The sequence below is a fragment of the Carcharhinus amblyrhynchos genome, chromosome 11 (genome assembly GCF_965287045.1).
Source record: "Carcharhinus amblyrhynchos chromosome 11, sCarAmb.v2.hapA, whole genome shotgun sequence".
NCBI classification, from domain to species: Eukaryota; Metazoa; Chordata; class Chondrichthyes; order Carcharhiniformes; family Carcharhinidae; genus Carcharhinus; species Carcharhinus amblyrhynchos.
In genome coordinates, this window is record NC_137334.1 from 2,273,036 (window position 1) to 2,289,886 (window position 16,851).

A 16,851-nucleotide genomic window follows, 5' to 3' on the forward strand; every position below is an offset into this window, starting at 1 on the left:
TGTCTGCAACTCTGTCTCCTCTCGAGCCAGCATATCATGAGAAACATTAGTCATGACCGTTACATCTGCCGTATGACAATCCAAACAAGCCTCAATAATTATGAATGATTATGGAAATCAAATTTAATTGTGATTATTTTGACAAGGGAGGCAGAAGTGGAACAATCATCCATACCACCTTGGTGTCATGTTCCATTGCTTTAAATGACCATGGCAGACATTCTCTGAAGGCACAGGGGGCCCCAGTATTGATGCATGGAACCCCCTTGGCCTCAGCTGTTGACACTGTTGGGATAAATGTGGAGAGGGTGAAGAGACACCACTAAACTGGGACTGCCCCGAGTCCAACCAGAGAACCACTACTGTGCAGAATAAAGCCATTCTGTCCATCATCTATCTAAAAGTATCTTATTCAGGCCCTCCCCTCCACTCTATCCCTGTGACTCTGTGCATTTACCATGGCTAATCCACCTAACCCACATATCTTTGGACTGTGGGAGGAAACCCGGACTCCCACAGGAAACCCACGCAGACATGGGAGAACATACAAACGCCACACAGACAGTCATCCAAAGCCAGAACTGAACCTGGGTCCCTGGTGCTGCGAGTTGGCAATGCTAACCACAGTACAAGCATGTCACCCTAAGGACCTGAGGCAACTGGTACAGGTTTCTCCTCCACTGAGGGCATGAACGCATCTCCCTGAGGGCAAGGGGTTAACCTGGACGGAGGTTCAAGTGCCTGGCCCCCTTCTCATCTGGTCACTGCTGCACCGAGTCCATGGAATACAGATGAGAGTGCGTATAAATCAAATGCTCAACCTGGCTATCTACGGGAGTCACCATTAATTCCATGGATGAAGCCATGTGCTCACGCAACACTGCAGAGTCCTTGGCATCTTCCTCCATATTTCCCCCTAGCTTTTGCAGCACATCAGCAGGGTTTTCCTGTGGTCTGTCATGTGGGGTTCAGCTGGGGCCTGGACCCGAGCAGTCCTCCGCTGTTTGGGGAAATCGGCTGCCACGTTCTCCCCTCAGCTTTTGGGATGTGGCTGTGGTAATGTTCACTAGATTGTGTATTAAATCCACGCGCAAACTGTTCATGGACTGGGTGGTATAACTGTGCTGGCAGAAATGGATGATGAGGTAGATGACAGTGCATCCTCTGGGGCATTAGCTTCTTTGGCCCCAGAGGTGGAATCTTCTGGTATCTGTCTTGTCCTTGGATAATGATAACCTATAATGGAAAACAAAAAGACTTGCGTTAAGAATCATCACGGTTTGAGCACTTCATATTTCATCACATCCATCCTGAGTGCTCATTTGTTAACAAACCTCACTCTTGGCCAATCCAGCCTCACCATCCGCCAATCACGTATGTTCCTTCCTCATCAGCAATTTCCATTGTTGCCTCCTCAGCTGCTGTGAGGAGTATTAGGTCAGGGACTCTTTCTCCCGTGTGTCTCCGTTCTCTGGCACTGTGATTCCGTTTGTCTTACATGACAAAGAGTTAGTCACGGGTTTCTCAAGTACCACCCAGTAAACACCGAGCCAGCCAATCTCACTGAAAGTCTGTCTTTCACAAAAGGGATTACGAAGATCTCGCCTCGAAATATTCTCCAACTCAGACAGCCTCAATGAGAGCACCTCTTGCAGGGTTTCAGTCTCGTCTCACATGGATTCCCAAGTATACACTCACACGTAAACTCACAAGCACAACTTCAAATCTTCAGACACACTGAGCAAAATATTACAGCTCTAAAGAGCTACCTTTCCCACCAGCGCACAGCACAGCGTCACTAATTCTCTGCTGACTTCTTCAATCGTCAGGCTTCTCCTAAAGTCTTTTTGATTGGCAGATTTTCTCTTCAGCCTCTTTGATCGTCAGAGCTTCTCTTGGGCTTTCTTATTGCCAATGCTTCTTTTGAGTCTTCAACATTTAACGCCTGCCACTCGCAGTCCTTTTTCTGCTTAACTTTTTTCTCCGCCCCTTTTCTTAACTGGGACCTCTCCCTATTCCTTAGCTCAAACACTTCTTCGCTAACAGTGCTCTGCTCCTAGTCACAGGATCTGAGTTATCATGCTTTTTTTTTCTCTTCTTTTTTAGACAAACACACTGCTGTTAGGATGACCAAAAACTTTGGCTTCCAGATTGCACATGCATTGCCCAATTCTGGCCTTGTGTGTGAACAAACCCCACCCCACCCACCCAAAGGCTGGTCAGGAAAGCTTCCCAGCTGATAGGTCTCATCCATTTTGCATGCACACTTAGCATTTTAATAATAATTGCTTGGGAAAAGGCAATAATAGAGATGGGGAAGTGGTGATCAGTTCCGGTTATGACATTGTGAATGATACACAGTTTCACGATACACAAAATCCCAGCCAATGTGTAAGTTTACTGCAGGTGATTTTTGTCCCACCCCACAGTGGGCAAAGAGTTTAGGACACTGCTTCCAACGTCAACTACAAAAAAGTCCCACCTTTTAATTTTGTTTCTATTCAGCATGGCAGATGTAACACACAGACTTTGTAACCCAAATTTCACAGCTTTGGCCACGCAATCCAATCTCATGCCTCAGCTACAAGTAGCAGATGGCTCTGTATTAACATTTAAAACAGAGATTTCCTCTGGCTAATGCCACTAGGCTTCAAGCAGCTGACAAGGCATGGAGAATACGAAATCTGTCATTCTACAATCTATTCTGCACTAAGCTTACTACTTTCAAAGCAACAATTACACCCAGCCAATCTCTCGTTCCTCCACTGCTTCAGTTAAAAGATACCCAGATGGTTTGATTATTTTGATACATGGCTGTGTAGAGCTCTCAAGGAACAAAGCCACTTTCTTCCAACAGTATGATTTGCTAACACTTCCTTCTTTAAACTAAAAAAGTGAGGGAGAGGATTCCGCTGAGAGAAAAATTACAAGCCAAAGAAGAAAAGTTAAGGCCACAGAACACTAACGTTTTGAGTAAGATAAATAGAGTCTGACAGGAAGGGACAACAAGGTTAACAGGAATAGCACAATACCGAATAAGGCAAATAGAAATAGGGATTAAAAAATGAAAATGAACAGACATTCTATCTGAACAATATAAAAAAAACAAATTTACTAAATGGAGATAACTGTGATAGAATGAAGGTACAGTAACCAAGGTTAAGGACTAAATATCCCAGGGTACTTCATGTTTCAAAAGAATAGACAAAATAGATTTTTTTTTTTAAAGACATGGATAGGTTAAACTAGTAACAAAGGCAAGAGAATGACAGTAGTGTGGAACAATATGTTCTGGGCCTGGCCAAACTTACAGATCGAAGCACAAGCAACTGAAGGGATTGTCTGACCCAGCTGTCCACCTCCACCATGGCCATATTCACAACCAGGTGTCCATAGAGAGGGAGCATACGATACCCTCTGGTACCATCAAGGAATTCCAAGCTCAGTGGGCACCACAGAGATTGGGATACCTTATCGACCCCTTTAATGATGTTACTTTGATGTTTTAAGTTTCATTTGTGACTTTTTTTGTTTCCCTTTAAGGGGCTCCTCTTTTTACCTTGTCCCTGAGTTTGTTTGAATTGGTTAATACAAAAGAGTTGGAATTCCAAAGGCCTGATTTAGCCTCTACTAACAAGAGAACCAGTTCATTATTAGCTACTCAATTAACTATAAAGCTACCAGTCGCCATTTATTTACCACAGGCTAAGATTGGAAGAAATTACAAGTTTAATATTAAAGTTAAATGAAAAGCATAATGCAAAACTTTACTAGATTGTTTAAAAAACGATCAACTCTTAAAACACTTAGAATCTTTCATTCACCAATTCCCTAGTTCAGTATTCCATTGAGCTGGCCTCTACGCTACTTGGAAAGAAGAAATTTTTGACGATACAGCTAGCAGGCTAGTTAAGAGACATCCATATATGCAAAATATTTGGATTTTTAATAATTCAATAAGATGTTACATATATGGCTGTTGCGCAAGATAAGGGATCATGGGGTTGGGCATATTCTATCAACAAGGATAAAGGGTTGGTTAAAGGACAGGGTCACTTCCAGCTTATCAGGCTCTCTCTCATGATGTGCCACAAGGCTCAATGCTGAGGCCACAGTAATTTACACTGATTACTTAGCTGAAGAGTTAGAATGTAATATTCCCAAGCTAAGTCAGAATGTAAGCTGTGAGGAGGACACAGAATAGGCAAAGAGATATAGTTATATTAAGTGAATGGGCAAGAAATTGGCAGATTGAGTATAATGTGTTAAAATGTGAAGTTATTCACTTACATAGTAAAAATAGAACATTGAATACGTTAAAAAGGTGAGAAACTATTATTGTTTAGAAAAATCTAGGTGTCTTCGTACAAGTCATATAAAATTAACATGGAGGTACAAAACAAAATTAGAAAGACAAGTCACTTTCATTGGGAGAGGGTAAGAGGACAGGAGAAAGAAAATTTTGCTACAATTGTAGAGGGCTTTGGTGAGGCCACACCTGTGTACAGTTTTGGCCTCCATTCCAGGTAGGCAGAGAGGCTGTTTTCTCCTGGTTGGAGACTCTAAGTGCAAGTGGTCTTGATCTCATGAAGGGATACCCAATTCAAACTGAGTCGAGGAGAAATTTCTTCATCAAAAGGTTCTGAATCACAATCACAGAACCCTAGCGTAGAAATTTCACAGCTTCAGCCCATTGAGTCACACCCAGGCCCTTCCCCATATCCTTACATATTTTACCCGTAATCCCTCTAATCTACGCATCTCAGGACACTAAGAGGCAATTTTTTAGCATGGCCAATGACCCTAACCCGCACATCTTTGGACTGTGGGAGGAAACCAGAGCACCCAGAGGAAACCCACGTAGAATGTGCAAACTCCACACAGGCAGTGACCCAAGCCGGGAATCGAACTCAGATCCCTGCAGCTGTGAAGCAGCAGTGCTAACCACTGTGCTACCGTGCCTCCTGAATCTTTGCCATCTTCTGCCCTAGAAGACCGTAGACGCTCAGTGGAGTAGGAGTGGAAATGGAGTGGGCGGCACGGTAGCACAGTGGGTCAGCACTGCTGCTTCACAGCTCCAGGGACCTCAGTTCAATTCCCTGCTCAGGTCACTGTCTGTGCGGAGTTTGCACATTCTCCTTGTGTCTGCGTGGGTTTCCTCTGGTTTCCTTCCACAGTTCAAAGATGTGTGGATTAGGTTGAACGGCCGTGCTAAAATTGCCCCGTAGTGTCCTGAGATGTGTAGGTTAGAGGGTAAAATATGTATGGATATGGGGGGTAGGGCCTGGGTGGGATTGTGGTCGGAGAAGACTCGATGGGCCGAATGGCCTCTTTCTGTATTGTAGGGATTCTATGATTCTTCTACGAGTATATTTCAATGCTAAGATCAACAGATTTTGGTCTGTCAGTGAATCAAGAGCTACAGAGATCAGATGGGAAAGTGGGAGTTAAGTCCAGGATCAGCCATGACCTTAGTAATTAATGGTACAGGCTAGAGGGAGTCTTATTTATGTTCTTTCTTTCCACTGCCATAACATGGGCTTGACATTTCCCAATTAGATTATCAATGATTGAAGGTATTTTGTTAACTTAATAACTTTTTTTAAGAACTCTGCTTGAATACACATTACTTATCCTTTTCATCAATCTTAAATATCTCAATTCTGGAAATTAAAACTCTTACGTTTATTGCATTATGCTGATCACAGACACTGTGAAAACAACATCTTCTTGTTGCATACAGAACTGCAGTTTCTTAAAAGGAACGTGGACATGCGTGGGTTGTGAACCTCTCAAAGCTGCGCTCTGCTTGGAAACCCTTGAGTTGACGAAAAGCAAAAACATCAGAACGCAGCAAGGTTCTGTAATAGTGACAGACAAAATGGAGGAAATCGTCAAGACCCTAGAGATATTTCAAAGCTGTATTGAACGTGAATCAATGCCAGCGGACAGAAGAGTGACCCACGTAATACATATGCTCAAAAAGGAAGACAGCTAATCTGAATAATTACATGCCATTTAGTTTGACATCTGTGGCAGGGTTTTTAATTAGGGATGAAATTACCACACGGCCAGATAGAAAAAATAGTTATAAGTGGGAAGCATGGATTTCAAAAGGAACGATCATACTTCATAAACTTCAGATTTCTTTGAGGAGGAAACATAAATGAAAGATTGAGAGACAGAGTTGGGTAAATGGGTCATTTTTAGAATGACAAACTGTAACTACTGGTCAGTGCTGGAGCCTCAACCATTTAAAACCTATATTAGTGGCTCAGATGAAGAAAGCGCCTCTACTGCAGCCAAGTTTGTCAACAAAGTGATGAGAGGTAGGAAAGCAAGTTGTGAAGAAGGTACCAACATTCTGCAAAAGGATATCGAACAGATAGTTAATTGACCAGACAAAATTCTGGCAGATGTAATGTGGGGGAAATGCAAGGCTGCCCACTTCAAAGGGAAACAGAAAAGCAGAATTTAGCTTAAATGGAAAGAGACTGCACAATTCTGAGGTACAAAAGGATCTGGCTGTCCTTGTACGTGAATCACAACAAGAGTGCTGGTACAGAAAGTGATTGAGATGACAAATGGATTGTTTGCCTTTATTGCAATAGGGATGGAGTATGAAAGTAGGAAAGTCTTGTTACAAGTTTTGTCCTGTTCGCATGGTGCTTTCTCTGGGCTCCCACTCTCTCCAGGGCTCTCCTCTCCCCCTGGAATTCCGCCCTCTCCAGGCTCCTGCTTTCTCCGGATTACTGCCCTCGCTTTCTCCAAGCCCCCGCCACAGATAAGACAGATTCTGAAGTGGGAAGCAGGCACACCCACCTCACCAAAACCTATAAGAAAATACCTGTTTTCTTAAAAGATTTAATAAAACATGCATTCAAACACTCTCATATTAGGCATATGTAGTAGTATAATTTAGATGGGGGTCAATGACACTGATGCAGCTGAAAAGGGCTCCTTCAGCCAATAAAGTTTAGGAACCAGAGCGCTAATGCTCAATTCGGAAGCAACCAACACTTGTATTCATAAATATTTCATGGTGTTTCTTGCGCCTACCCCTTGATTGGTTAACTGAAACCTCTCCAACATTTGGTGGCCCCTACACCGATTTGAGAATGCACAGAGATAGGAAAGAATTGGAGTCATCCTCAGGAACTGCAAATTTCTCTGATGGTTTTATCCAGTCAGAGTGTTCTGCTGCAGCACACAACCATAGCCATTTGAGTTAAGGTGGTGATTGTTGAAATGGTTTTCAGCAGAGAAGCCAATTATACCAATATTAACATAACAAGCATAAAAGATCCGGGGTAGTTCAGGTAACATAAAATTTAGACACTGTAGTGCCTTAGATTTCAAATCAACACTATTAGTTGAATCTTCCAACAGTGGAAATCACTGTCACTCCATTCCTTTATAATTACCTTCTCAGCTGAACTTCTGAATAGAGGGCTCAGAGGAAGGTTTACCAGTGTTATCTAGGGGTTAGACTGGTTTCATCCTTCTAACTTTCCGTGGGTAATTATTCTGCCCAGGAAATAAGCGAGTCGGAGCCATCCAAAGTCTCTGACTTTAGTCAGAATTTCAAAGGATTCAGACGCAAAGGATTTGCCCAATAAAATGGAACCTTCCTGGAAATTCCCATGTAGTCAGTGCATGGAAATTCCTAAAAGGTTCCCAAGTGCACCTTCTGGGGTATCTTCAGTGTAGGGCCATCTGGAGGCTGGATGATCTGTGCCATGTCACTAAGAGTTAAACGAATGTTTTAATTATTTTATCACATGTCAGCAAAAGAAAACATTCAATTTAAGCAGCAACACAACCTGTTTTATACATACCCACTTCCTATAAATGGTCACAAATCAGTATGAGGATTGATACCAATCTGTCACCATTCTAGAAACTAACTCATTAAATGTAGGCCATGATGTGGAGATGCCGATTTTGAAACAGGGTGGACAAGATGAAAGATCACACGACATCAGGTTACAGCCAAACACATTTATTTGGAATCACAAGCTTTCAGAGTGTTCCGAATGCTTGTCATTTCAAATAAACCTGTTGGACTATAATCTGGTGTTGGGTGACCTCTCATTAAATGTAGACTCCCAAGTCTCAGCAGAGAACAATCGCCAATAACGAAAACAACTCAATAGTTGAAGAAATTTAACTGTAGCCAGATCACCGAGAGGTGTGTTGCTGGAAAAAATATGGCCACTTTGTTTGACTCACCTTGGCTACTGCACCTGTGAAAAGCTGGCAGAGAACTTACATAAGTAAATTTATGGCCAAAATATCCCCTGAAATGTATGCCATTATTTGTATTCGTGTGCTCATCAATTCATGAAATATACCTGTGTCGGAACAAATTGCTGGTTATCAGATTCAGAGGCATCTTGCCAACAAGTGCTCTTCCGTTATCAAGAAAAATTCACCACAGCAACAGCTTTAAATTTGAACATTGTATTAACATCATTCTGTGATTGTTTGCATTTTCTTATTAGTCAAAAAAATTTCTTAGAGGAAGAAAAAACTCATTACAAATCTACTCTAACCCAACTTAAGGTCCAATGAATAAATCTCACTGGAAATAAAACAATCTTTTCCATCACTTGAGCTGTTCTGACAGAGGCTGTTATTAATTAGTTCCAACAACAACTGATCTTTCAAGCAGCTTCAAGCTTTTCACATAACCAAACTCCATATGATGCAGTCAAACTATTTTACATCTGCAACCGTTAGACAAATCCGAATTGCTACATCTAAACAACAGCTGTCAGAAATAATTGAATAGAAGCCAATGTATATTTGTATGCAAATCAATGCAGGAAAAATAGAAAGTACATCAGACTGCTTGCTGGCTATTTAGCATTTAACTTTGTTGAGATTTACTTCCTTAGTGCTTAATCAGGACTAGTATTCAAAATAAATAGTTTTTATTTTCCATACTACTGCAGCCTTTACATTACTACAGTAATGAAACCATCAACAAAGGAATAACAAAAACAGTTGCAGCTAAGTCTTACACATCTGCCAAATCAAATATGATGTCGCTTTACACAGGACCAAATTGAGGCAATTGTACCAATGCCATTTAATAAAGGCTCAGTCCCTGGAAATGCCTGTAGGGAGTAGTCACAGTTAAAGCACAGCTGAAGATTCAGAATTATTCCACTACGAACAAGCTAAAATTTCACATTTTCTCCACCACTTGTGTTGTCACCCTGTTTGCTCAAAACTAGTGTTGGATGGAATGCAATTTCTCAGACATTAGGGAGACCAAAGCCACTGTAGCTGGCCCAGGACCTCGTACCCCATGCACTCTCTTCCATCCACTTGTCTCAAATGTTTTCAACCTCTGGGTGTTCTATTTGCCCATGATCTGAATTTCTAACCCATGTTTTCCCCATTACAAAGCCCGCCTACTTCCATCTCCACAACCTCAGCCGCCTGTGGCCATTTCTAAAATCTCTCTTTCCATCTTGTTTCACACACCCATCCCTCCACCACCTCACTGGGGCATCTGCCACATTCCTACACAATGCCTTTGTTCTGCCATCTACACATTCCAATCTCTTATTGGACATTATTAATAATATTCCTAACCTTTATTATTACTATTTACATTCACTTTGTCTTCCCCCCCCCACTATTACAATATAAATAGAACACAGAACATTACAGCACAATACAGGCCCTTCGGCCCTCGATGTTGCGCCAACCAGCGCAACCAATCTAATGACCCTCTAACATAAACTATTCCAATTTATCCATTTGCCTATCCACTGACCATCTGAACACCCTTAAAGTTGGCGAGTGCACACTGCTGCAGACAGGGCATTCCACGCCCTTACTATCCTCTGAGTAAAGGATCTACCTCTGATCTCATCCTATTTTCCTTGTCTTCAGTTCTGACTCGAAATATTGGCTCTATTCTCCCTCCACAGATGCTGTCAGACCTGCTGAGATTTTACAGCATTTTCTGTTTTTATTGAAAATGTGTCTCTCTTTTCAAACTTTGGAGGTATTGAGTTCTATCTCCCAATTGAAGAATCTTTTTCTATTGTCAAATGGAATCGTAACTAAGTTATCCTTGGATAAGACTGTGAAATTCAGAATTTAACCGCTTTCATTGTAGCAAGTAGAAAATGCAACAGGATCTGAGAGCTAAGAAAAGTGCATAATTTTAAGTATTTGGATACAACATTTCTCATCCATAAAGAAAACCACAACTTTTTACATGCGTGTTGAAGCCTTAGTTTATTGAACTCAATGCATAATACTACTGCCTATCATGTTAAAACGTAATAAAATTCCAAAACCCAATGGCTTTGCACGCGGTGATATTTTTATATTTGTATTTTGAATGTGTTTTGGCTCCCCTAGGAAACTTGCAATTTATTGTTCATAGTGGGGATGTTTAAGTTCAGCGCTTGGTACTGCACAAAATAGTCTACAGCAAACTTCTGCTAATATCCTTATTTTGCAACAGAAGAACTAATGCCAAATTAAGCAAAGGAATTCAAATGAAAAACATCTCAAACAAGAATACAATGATAAAAATATACTCATGTCTACATTCCTCTGAAGTGCCTTGGGATGTTTTCCTACATTACAGTTGCTAAATAAATGCAAGTTGTTATTGACCAATTCAACAAATGCCTGTACTAACTTTGTACATGTCTCGGGAACGCAAACCATTCTATTCAGAAGTTTGTTTTACAGAAGACTAACTACATTCTGGAAATTGGGTTTTCATAGATCTTTGGCTTCGTGCAGGAACATTGTTCCTGCATGATTTACACAATCTGCAGCACTTTTAGAAGCATCATACACCAACCTTTAGGGAGTACTGTAAATGTAGATACTATTTCACCAGCACATTATGTTAAAATCAACTGTTAGCATTTCACTTATTCACGTTTGAACCACAATGCAATAAATAACATATTCTCACTAAGAGAAACATATCTGATTATCTGATTCAAATCTATAAAGGTTGCAACACTCTACTCATGTTTGATCACATGCAACATAGTGGGAGTTATTAATAAAAGACTCCCAGTGGCAAACAGCAAATGCAATGGAGAGAAAGCACCAATCATAAAAAACTTCAATTAAAAGGGATACATCTTATCATTTCACAATGATCAAGCTTCCTTACATTTGCTGTATCCTGAGACTATCAGTGGGCTGGAACGTTGGAAAATAAGAGTGTGGTAACATGCCATGACTAATGTTTGCAAATTTAAGATTAAAAAAATCATAAAAACATAGAAACATAGAAACATAGAATCCCTACAGTGCGGGAGCCCATTCAGTCCATTAAGCCTGCATCGACAACAATCCCACCCGGACCCTATCCCCACATATTTAGTACAGCCAGTCAACCTAACCTTGGACTGTGGGAGGAAACTGGAGCACCCAGAGAAAACCCACGCAGACACTGGGACAACGCGCAAACTCCACACAGATATTCACTCAAGGCCGGAATTGAATCGGGGTCCCTGGCGCTGTGATGCAGCAGTGCTAACCGCTGTGCTCAATCATCTCAAATAACCTGCTGGTTGATTGATGTCATTTCGCCATTTTTTTCACACAAACATATTGGATTTGCGTTTAAGTCTGTTCATTGACAGCAGTTTTAGCAATGTGATAATTGTTAATCCAATCTCAACCCATCCTCTCTGGAAAGTGAACGATTTAAACAGAGGAGTGCGGTTTCTTTAATTAATGAATTATTCTTCGAGATTTTAAAAAGTCAAATCTTAAATATATTTTTTCTCTTACACTTGTTTTTCTTTACTCCTTCACAATCCAATTCCTTTTTCCTCTCTATATTTCTCTTCTGTACCTGATTGAACTCGAAATCACTCTTTTTCTCCTTTGTTTTCAGTTTCTCTCTGAACCATCGATTTTTATTGGTTAAGGAGACAGACAGTTGATCTCATAACTCGCCAAGGTCACAGATGAATTGTTATAAGGGTTGTATACTCCCAGCAAGTTACTGTGCTAAATGTCTTGAGCTAAAAGCTGCGGAGAAAGTGTGCAGTGAAATGCCCCTTTCCAGCATTTTCAACCCAGTGCTTACTGGAGGCAGAAACTGCAGCAGTAAGTGAGCATTCAGTTCTCTTGCAAGTGAAATGCTATTCATAGAAAGATACCATTATACAGCACCAGAACTTTCCAGAGTAGGAGAAAGCACATTCAAACAGAACTTGGGCAAGTTATCCTGTGACTAGTAAATTAGATTTTCTTTACATTTGATTCCACTTCTCTTTCAGTTCACCCTCACCATCCTTCTTGCCAACATCCATTCTTCCTCACACCCCACCAAATTAATCAACCTCCCCAAAAGCTAAAAATTATGCTTTGATACACTTTCTGCATGTATCGAGTGGCTTGCAATGTGCATTGTATTATTGGTCAGCTGAGATAATACCCAGATGTTGTTTGAACGGGGAGGATTTCAGCAAGCCCTATTCATCTTGTTTGGATGCATCTAGGTTTTAAAAGTCCATAGAATCCCTACAGTGCACAAGGAGGCCATTCAGTCCATTGAGACTGTACCGACCACAATCCCACCCTATTCCTATCGTGCCACTTAATTTCTCTGCTAATCCCCGGCACTAGGGTTAATTTAGCATGGCCAATCAACCTAACCTGCACATCTTTGGACTATGGGAGGAAACCAGAGCAACTGGAGGAAACCCATGCAGAGACAGGAACAATGTGCAAATTCCACACAGACAGTGACCTGAGGCTGGAATTGAACCCAGGTCCCTGGTGCTGTGAGGCAGCAATGCTAACCCACTGTGCCACCCTGTTGCCGACAAAGGCACTGAAAGTAGCACAATGAAAGAAACAGGCTACTCGAGACCTTAAGTGAAGAATAGAACAAGTTAACAAATAATCTATCTCAACCATAGCATAGAGACAAAGGTGAAAAAAGAGAAACAGAAACCTCTTTTTCCTCTCGCAATCTAATCATGGTAGTCGGGAATTCCCTGAACAAATCAACGTTAATTAAACCATGCTCTTTTATCCAGTCACTCAGAATTTTCCCAACAGTTTTCCCACCACCGAGGTTCAGCCAACTGGCCAATAATTACTCATTGTTTAAAAAGGGAGAAAGGTAATACAATGTGAAACAATATTAGCTGTCCTCCAGTCCTCTGGTATCATTCATCGAACCAGAAAGGATTGGAAATACGACGATAGTCTCCATTATTCTTTCCCTCGCTTCCCTTAACAGCAGAACACACATTTCATTCCAGCCAGGAGCTTTAGCCACTTTCCACCCCTCAATCTTCCCCATCTGGCTATATTGATTTCATCTAATCTCACACGCCTTCTCCTTCTCTTTTGTGAAAACAGATGCAAGGTTTTCAAAGGATCATGTCAACACTTTTCACCTGAACACGTAAGTTATCTTTGCAATCCCTAACAGGCACTACTCGTTCTGAGTTAATCTCTTGCTCTTTATGTATTTATTTTAAAAAGCTTTAGATCTTCCTTGATTTACTCGCCAATATTTTTTTCATGTCTTCACTTTGTTTTCCCAATTTCCTTTTTGTACACTTTTTATCATCACAGAAAAAATCATAGAAACCTTACAGTGCAGAAAGAGGCCATTTGGCCCATCGAGCCTGCACTGACCACAATCCCACCCAGGTCCTACCCCCACATCCCTACATATTTTACCAGCCAATCCCTCTAACCTACGCATCACAGGACACTAAGGGGCAATTGTAGCACGGCCAATCAACCTAACCCGCACATCTTTGGACCGTGGGAGGAAACCCATGCAGACACAAGGAGAATGTGCAAACCAGTATTCCAGCAGATTTTCTGCTATATGTCCTTTCTTTTCTTTATCATCTCCTTCAAGCCCCTTGACAGCTAGGGGTTTTGAATTTCTTAGCTCCATGCTTTTTCTTTAAAGGAATATACTTAACCTGAAATCACTATCATTCCTTTGAAAGTCTCCCACTGATTTACCTTTAAATAATACTTTCCAGGCCATGTTAGCTAAATCACTAAAATCCTCAATTGAAAACTTCTCATACTTGGTCTACCTTTCTCCTTTTACACAACTACCATAAATCTAAGTGAATTATGATCACTTGCACCAAAGTTCTCCTCAAATGATAACTCCTGCTCACCCATCCAGCTTCATTCTCAAAGACTAAGTCCAGAACCGCCCCCCCACTTCTTGTTGGGCTTACTACATATTGGCTAAAAAAGTGTTCTCCAGTTTGTATTTTAAGTAATCTGCTCTCTCTATGCCTTTTACATTAATTCTATTCCCATTAACATGAAAATATTTGAAATATCCCACCAGTACTATTGTTTTTGCATGCCTCAGCAATGTGCCTGCATATTTGCTCTTCTATCTTTGTCTGAATGGAGAACTGTGATTGTCCTTTTTTTGTTCTTCACTTCAAACCATAACACTTGACGATCGCTCTCCCATATCATCTCTTCTCACAGCGACAATTGTTTCTTTGATCAATACTGCCATCCCTTTCCTTTTTGCAATCCCCCAAAATCTCATCTGAAAACCTAGCCATCAGGAATGTTATGTTCCGAATCCTGCTTCTTCCAGCCAACTCTCGATAGTAACGATAAAACCAAACTCCTACTTGTCAATCTGGGCAGCACGGTGGGACAGGACGTAACACGGCTGCCTCACAGCGCCCAGGACCTGGGGTTCAATTCCAGCCTTGGGTGACTGCGTGGGATTTGTACGTTCTCTCCGTGTCTGCAAGCGTTTCCTCTGGGTTCTCCAGTTTCCTCCCACAGTCAAAAGTAGGTTGGCCTTGTTAAATTGCCTCTCAGAGTCTAAAGACGTTTCAGTTAAGGGGAATTAGCGAGGTATATACATGGGGTAATGGGAATTTTGCCAGGGTAAGTTGCTGTGTTTGAGAGTCAGTGCAGACTCGTTAAGCTTAAAGGCTTCTTTCTGCACTGTAGGGATTCCATGGTTTGTTTGATGGAGTGTGTGACTTCTGTATTAAAGGGTGAGGTACAAGAACATTTGGGAATGAAGGATTTTTGAGGCAGTTCTCCCCTACTTCCTCTTTCTTTTTCATCATGATTGGTTTAAAACGTCTAGGATGGCAGCATAATACCAAATCAAATGAGTCACACATCATTAGGCTTGAAACCTCTTGCTGTAAATTCATACATCTAATGCAGTGATACATTTAACAATTTACGAGACTGCAGCATTCATCTATCACTAGAATCCAAATGTTCAGCTTTTGGAGGGTATGAGTCATTGGTGTAGATAAGTGGGGGAAATTTTCTTGAGTATCTTGACCTTTTGCTTTGTTCACATCAATTTTTTGAGGGGATGAATTGAAGACTATTTTCTAAAAATGTTATACATAAACACTAGTCTTCCCAGTAACACCCACGTTCAAAGCAACTTTTTTTTTAAACTCTACTTACCTCAAAAGCAGAGGATCCAACTTTTTCCCTGTTGACTCAATAGCTGATCTTCCAAAGTATTTATTCCGCTATGCAATGGCTTTCTATGTTAAAATAAAACGATCAAGGTGTAAAACACGCCTTCACACAGTTAAAGTAAAAAGTAGGTCACACAAATATCTTTGTCGCTAAGCCTGAGACCATCTTTTCAGCTTCTGTTTCCCCTTTCCCACAAGACCAAACTTCTGTAAGGCTATTCCAAAATACCAAACAGTTTCTCATTTTTCATTGATGCCCATGCCCTCTCTGAGCTCATCCTGTCCCAAGTCCCACTTTCTGTTCTCTTGACCCCCATTTCCACTAACTGATGAGCTCCCACCATCCCTCCGATGGGTAAGGGGAAACAGAAGCTGAAAAGATGGTCTCAGACTTAGCGACAAAGATGTTTGTGCGTCCTACTTTTTATGCCATCTGGCATTACAAAACAGTTCCAGCTCTCCGACTAAGTCCCCAAGGGACCGATACATGAGGAGGAATTGACTAGGTTAGGATGGTTTTTATTAGAGTTCAGACAAATGGAGGGGGGAGGGGGAATCTCATAGAGACTTATAAAATTCTAACAGGGCTACCCAGAGTAGAAGCAGGAAGGATGTTCTCAATGGTGGGGGTGCCCAGAACCAGGGGTCACAGTCTGAGGATACAGGATAGACCATTTAGGACAGAGATGAGGAGACATTTCCTCACCCAAAGACTGATGAGCCATTGTTGATATAGTTGATGCCAAGATATTGAATGCATTTAAGAAGCAGCTAGATATAGCACTTGGGCCACACGGGATCAAAGGTTATGGGGAGAAAGCGAGATTAGGCTATTGAGTTGGATGATCAGTCATTATCATGATGAATGGCTAAGCAGGTTTGAAGGGCTAAATGGCCTCCTCCTGCTCCTATCTTCTATGTTTCTATACGAGTCCTGTTGCCCCTATCTTGCAATTCTGAAGTTCTTGAATGTGTTCTCCTCGCCACCCCCCTTACGCGCCCCCCCCCCCGCCTTCCAAATCGACAACCCCCCCCACCCCAATCTTGCAACTCCATAATTCATTCTCTATCAGGTTGGCAAAATTGGCTTGATGGCAGAAGCCAGAGGGTGGTTGTAGAGGGTTGTTTTTCAAACTGGAGACCTGTGACCAGCCGGGTACCTCAGGGATCAGTACTGGGCCCACTGTAATTTGTCATTTATATTAGTGATTTGGATGAAAATATAGGAGGCATGGTTAGTAAGTTTACAGTTGACACCAAAATTGGTGGCATATTGGACAGTGAAGAAGGTTATCTCGGATTGTAACGGGATCTTGATCAATTGGGCCAGTGGGCTGATGAATGGCAGATGGAGTTTAATTTAGACAAATGCGAGGTG

The 16,851-nt window shown here is 41.5% G+C and overlaps 1 protein-coding gene across 6 annotated transcripts in view; it reads right to left on the reverse strand.

Moving 5' to 3' along the window:
• The window catches only part of LOC145349822 (microtubule-associated protein 2-like), a 251,261-nt gene that overhangs the window by 210,137 nt on the left and 24,273 nt on the right, over nucleotides 1-16,851 (reverse strand). For all 6 annotated transcript variants that reach the window (XM_080198387.1, XM_080198386.1, XM_080198388.1 and 3 more), the window contains exon 2: nucleotides 15,457-15,539. The gene's annotated coding sequence lies outside the window, so the exon portion shown is untranslated. The remainder of the gene's footprint in view (nucleotides 1-15,456; nucleotides 15,540-16,851) is intronic.